This window comes from Triticum dicoccoides, chromosome 4B (genome assembly GCF_002162155.2).
Source record: "Triticum dicoccoides isolate Atlit2015 ecotype Zavitan chromosome 4B, WEW_v2.0, whole genome shotgun sequence".
NCBI lineage: Eukaryota > Viridiplantae > Streptophyta > Magnoliopsida > Poales > Poaceae > Triticum > Triticum dicoccoides.
Genome location: NC_041387.1, coordinates 373,585,320 through 373,590,950, shown reverse-complemented (window position 1 = coordinate 373,590,950; position 5,631 = coordinate 373,585,320). Strand labels below are relative to the sequence as shown.

The 5,631-nt window shown below is 42.8% G+C and overlaps 1 long non-coding RNA gene across 1 annotated transcript; it reads left to right on the top strand.

The window, feature by feature from the left end:
* Positions 1 to 3,818: 3,818 nt before the first annotated feature.
* Positions 3,819 to 4,508, top strand: LOC119296200. The gene is made up of 2 exons (XR_005145019.1): positions 3,819 to 3,928; positions 4,014 to 4,508. It is a non-coding gene; the product is annotated as an uncharacterized LOC119296200 (long non-coding RNA).
* Positions 4,509 to 5,631: the final 1,123 nt, after the last annotated feature.

The window sequence follows — 5,631 nt, the reverse complement described above, 5'->3', positions numbered from 1 at the left end:
AGGTTTGTAGGACCGTAGCAAATTTCCCTCAAGTGGATGACCTAAGGTTTATCAATCCGTGGGAGGCGTAGGATGAAGATGGTCTCTCTCAAACAACCCTGCAACCAAATAACAAAGAGTCTCTTGTGTCCCCAACACACCCAATACAATGGCAAATTGTATAGGTGCACTAGTTCGACGAAGAGATGGTGATACAAGTGCAAAATAGATAGTAGATATAGGTTTTTGCAATCTGAAATAATAAAAACAGCAAGGTAACTAAAGGTAAAAGTGAGCGTAAACGATATTGCAATGATAGGAAACAAGGCCTAGGGTTCATACTTTCACTAGTGCAAGTTCTCTCAACAATAATAACATAGATAGATCATATAACAAGCCCTCAACATGAAACAAAGAGTCACTTCAAAGCCACTAATAGCGGAGAACAAGCGTAGAGATTATGGTAGGGTACGAAACCACCTCAAAGTTATTCTTTCGGATCGATCTATAAACGAGTTCGTACTAGAATAACACCTTAAGACACAAATCAACCAAAACCCTAATGTCACCTAGATACTCCATTGTCACCTCAAGTATCCGTGGGCATGATTATACGATATGCATCACACAATCTCAGATTCATTCAACCAACACAAAGTACTTCAAAGAGTGCCCCAAAGTTTCTATCGGAGAGTCAAGAACGTGTGCCAACCCCTATGTAGGTTCCCAATGTTACGAAACCCGCAAGTTGATCACCAAAACATACATCAAGTGGCACATGATATCCCATTGTCACCACAGATAATCACGGCAAGACATACATCAAGTGTTCTCATAAAAGACTCAATCCGATAAGACAACTTCAAAGGGGAAACTCAATTCATCACAAGAGAGTAGAGGGGGAGAAACATCATAAGATCCAACTACAATAGCAAAGCTCGGGATACATCAAGATCGTGCCATAGATGGAACACGAGAGAGAACACGAGAGAGAGTTCAAACACATAGCTACTGGTACATACCCTCAGCCCCGAGGGTGAACTACTCCCTCCTCGTCATGGATAGCATCGGGATGATGAAGATGGCCACCGGTGATGGGATCCCCCTCCGGCAGGGCGCCGGAACGGGCTCCCGAGAAGTTTTTGGTGGCTACAGAGGTTTGCGGCAGCGGAACTCCCGATCTATCTTCTGTTCTGGAAGTTTTAGGGTACGTAGGTATATATGGGTGCAAGGGGTATGTCGGTGGAGCTACGGGGGCCCGACGAGGTAGGGGGCGCGTCTGGGGGGGGCGCCCCCACCCTCGTGAGCACCTCCCGTATCTTCTGACGTGGAGTCCAAGTCCAACAGGTGAGTTTCCTTCCAAAAATAACTTCTCTAGTTGATTTCATTCTGTTTTGACTCCGTCTGATATTCCTTTTCCACTACAAGAAAACTGTTATTCCATGACGGATTTATGGTGACGTTCTAAGAAATCATCATGATCTATGACGGATTTCTCTTATTCGTCATGAAATCCGTCACAGGTTAGTGAGATGAGAACAAGCCCAACAACAATGGCGCCCTTACGATGGACCGTCATGGATACTGTCACGTATCTACCAACTGCATACCCTACAGACCGTCATGGATGGCTCATGCTGACGTGTTATGCGTGTTTGACCCACACATATCGGGCTTTGTTTTCTTTTTTCAAGTTGTTGAATTGTTATGGACAGCTTTTTGTTGCTTTTTTTTAAGGAAAATCATACACACGGACGACAGCAATTTGCTCTCCCGGGCCGGCCGTATGCATAAGTCCATCGATGTGTACACCTATATGTATCCAGGTATCTGTACATCTTTCATGTACTAATGTACCTCATACGTAAAAAGGTACACGTGAATCAACTTGTGGTTGAGTTGGTTAGGTGGACAGTGGTATCCCCAACCCACCAGGGTTCAAATTCTGGTGCTCGCATTATTTCTGGATTTATTTCAGGATTTCCGGCGATGCGCTTTCAGTGGGAGGAGACGTTCCCGTCGACAACGAGGCGCCTACGGTGACTTCGTAAATTTCAAGATGATATGCCGGCTCAGTCTCTCGAAGGTGCTCATAGGGTAGGGTGTGCGTGCGTGCCTTCGTAGGGGTGAGTGTGTGCGCGATGATATGCCGGCTCAGTCTCTCGGAGGTGCTCATAGGGGTAGGGTGTGCGTGCGTGCCTTCATAGGGGTGAGTGTGTGCGCGTGTATATGAGCGCTTGTGTCTGTACTGATGCTAAAAAACGTAAAAAGGTACACGTACGTGTACACGATGATGATATCCATACGTATTTGCTCAAATCAACTAAGAGCATGATGCTGCTGCTGCTGCGTCGTATCGTTGTTGTGAACATATATAAAAAAAGAAAACAAGTGATGTGGTACAAGCGGATCGTAACAGGGACCTCACGCTTATGTGATTGGGTCGCTGCCGCTTGGCAGAGTCCATGTTTCAGATATAGGGGTTTCTAAGTGCTTAATATAACAAGCGGAGTTTTTTAGTTTTAGAAAAATTGAACGGGGATTCAAACCACGTAGCACTAACCTCTACAGCTACAGTGAGCAGACCAAACATACTTGAGCCTAATTATTTATGCTACAGTAAAGATACATCCCCATGTGATTCATGCAAAAACGTGGCATGTTTCGGAGCCTGTTTGCTATATTTAAGCCATTAAATGCATTTCTAGACATTTAATTGATATAATTTAAATTTGAAATGCAAGTGGTTGAAAAGGTTGGCAAAATTGGGTTGAAACATCGTATTTGTGTCATTGAGTCTTTGTTTAAGTGTTATACAAGAAAACGAAAGGAACACTAAACAGGATTGTGCCAAAACGCGACCCCAAACATGGAGTTTTTTTTGTTTTTTTAGTTCCAAAGAATAAATACAAACTCTGAAAAGCATGAAAATTGGCGTGTTGTGATAAGATGATTCCTATAGGGCATGGTAAAAATTTGAGAAAGTTTCGCCAAAGTTACGATGTACATTGCTTACAAATCGAACCATCCCCGAGAGGAAACACGGTTTCGAGAGAAAACGGGTCTACTTTGAGGGCGAAGCAACCGATGCTTCATCCGTTGGCATTGAGAGTTTTTCTACACTCAAGATACACGATTACATGAGCCATGTCAAAATTTGGCATCTTTCGAAATCTGTTTGCTATATTTAAGCTACCAAGTGCATTTCTAGATATTTAACGCATATAATTCTAATTCGAACGGCAAGTGGTTTAAAAGGTATGAAAAATTGGATTGAAAAATTATATTTGTGTTCTTGAGTCTATGTTTAGGCCTTATACAAGAAAACATATACAAGAAAATGAAAGGATTCCAAACATGAGGGTGCCAAGACTTGACCCTGATCATGGAGTTTTTTGTTTTTTAATATACAAGAAAACGAACACCGCAAAGCATGAAAATTCACGTTGGAAAATCTGTTCATATATTTTCCTCCAAATAAAGTAGAAAAAATAGATACCATTTCATTTATCCATGTCCAAGAAGAAAGTATTTTTTAAAAATAAAACTAAGAAAATAAGCAAAGAATCAAATAAAAAAAGTAACTTATGGGTTTTGGAACGAGGACCTCTCTACATTACTAGTGTGAACAAACCACTTGTACTAAGCTGCGATCTAGTCTAATAAACACACCGGACTCTGTTATACTAGCCGGACAATTTTTTTTAGCCTGCTGCGTTTTGATTGGTCGAACCAGGCCTCCCACGGATCAAGCCTCTCCACCGTTAATTCTTACTCGATCCAACGGTCCCTACTTCTTCTACTATCTATTTGTGCTTTCGTTGGTACCTTATCCTCTCACACGAACACGAGCACCATACCAGCAGCAGACGCACTCGAGTACCTTCTAGGCTCTCCGCTGCCGGCTGCGCGACGTGCCGTCGCCCGCGCCTCCCACCGCAGCACGCCGGTGAGCCCCGCCTCGCGCTGCCTCTCTTTCGGTTGCTCTCCTATCTCATCTCTCTCTCTCTCTGCCTCTCCTTGCACCAATGGAGGCCGAGCGCCCATGGCGTCACCCGAGGACACCTTCCACCCGCCGTTCTCCTTCAAATTCGTCGGGATCCGGCCTGATCCGGATGGATCCGGATGCCGACGGCCCATTCCCGACCTCCCTGCCTCGCCTGGTTCGTCGGCCTCTCCGATGTCGTCATCTTCGTCACGGGATCCAGCGCTACCGATGGCTGGCCTCCTCCTCGCCTGGATGTGACCCCCCCACGCCGGAGCCTCCAACACGAGCAGCAGCAGCGAACGCCTCGACAAGGGCGTCTTCGGCGTTGTCTTTATTTTAATTTTATTTTAAAGAAGTTTGCCAGATCAGTGGCCAGGGAAAAGCCATGGCGATGAAGTCTGATTGATGTCTCGCGAGCGCTCGGCGGCGCTTGATGTGGTGGATGCAGAATAGTATAGCTTAGAGTAGTAGGCCAGATCTGAAAAAAAATCACCTGTACTTACATTTTTGCTGTGTATTTCTTCATTTTTTGATAAAGTTATGTATATGGTATATATATATATATATATATATATATATATATATATATATATATATATATATATATATATATATGCAAACTCCTTTTTTCTATAAGGCAATGAGCTTATTTAATCAGAATTTTTTTATTGACTTAATTTTCCATGGACCAAAAGAAACGAAGTCATGGGCTATCTCTCAATTGGAATTAGTGGGACTTTGATGATCTGAAATTTAATGGGCTAAAAATCTTACAAGGCTGATCGAAACATGGGCCGATGGTCTTGACGAGATGAAATTTGGTGGGCCAAAATCCTAATTGGGCCGACTACCACATGGGCCGCCATGTGAGATCCATGTTGGCAGCCATGTCAGATGATGATGTGGAGTACATGATTAATGCCGTTACTTGACAGTAAATTGTGACAGTCAAGAACCGTCAAGGATCCATGACGGTACAGACGATCCGTCATGGAGTGCATGGTGGTTAAATTATGACGCGATATACATGACGGATTCCAGGTCCGTCACAGACGACCTACCTTGACGGTTTTGCACACATATGTGACAGTTTGTATCCGTCATGGATTAACACATTTCTTGTAGTGTTCCTCGAAACACTGAAATAGGCATAAAACAGCAAATCTGGGCTGGGCCTCCGGTTAATAGGTTAGTCCCAAAAATAATATAAATGTGGAAAATAAAGCCCAATGTTGCCCAAAATAGTAGATAAAGTAGCATGGAGCAATAAAAAATTATAGATACGTTGGAGACGTATCAAGCATTCCCAAGCTTAATACCTGCCCGTCCTCGAGTAGGTAAATGATAAAAATAATTTTTGTTGCGGAGTGATACTTAGGCATAATTTCAATGTAATTCTTCTTACTTGTGATATGTATATTCAGATCCGAAAGATTCAAGACAAAAGTTCATATTGACACAAAAATAATAATACTTCAAGCATACTAATAAAAGCAATCATGTCTTCTCAAAATAACATGGCAAAAGAAAGTTCATCCCTACAAAATCATATAGTTAGGTTATGCTTCATTTTCGTCACACAAAGATGTTCCCAACTTCTATACCCCCGATGACAAGCCAAGCAATTGTTTCATACTCAAATAATCTCAAACTTTTTCAACCTT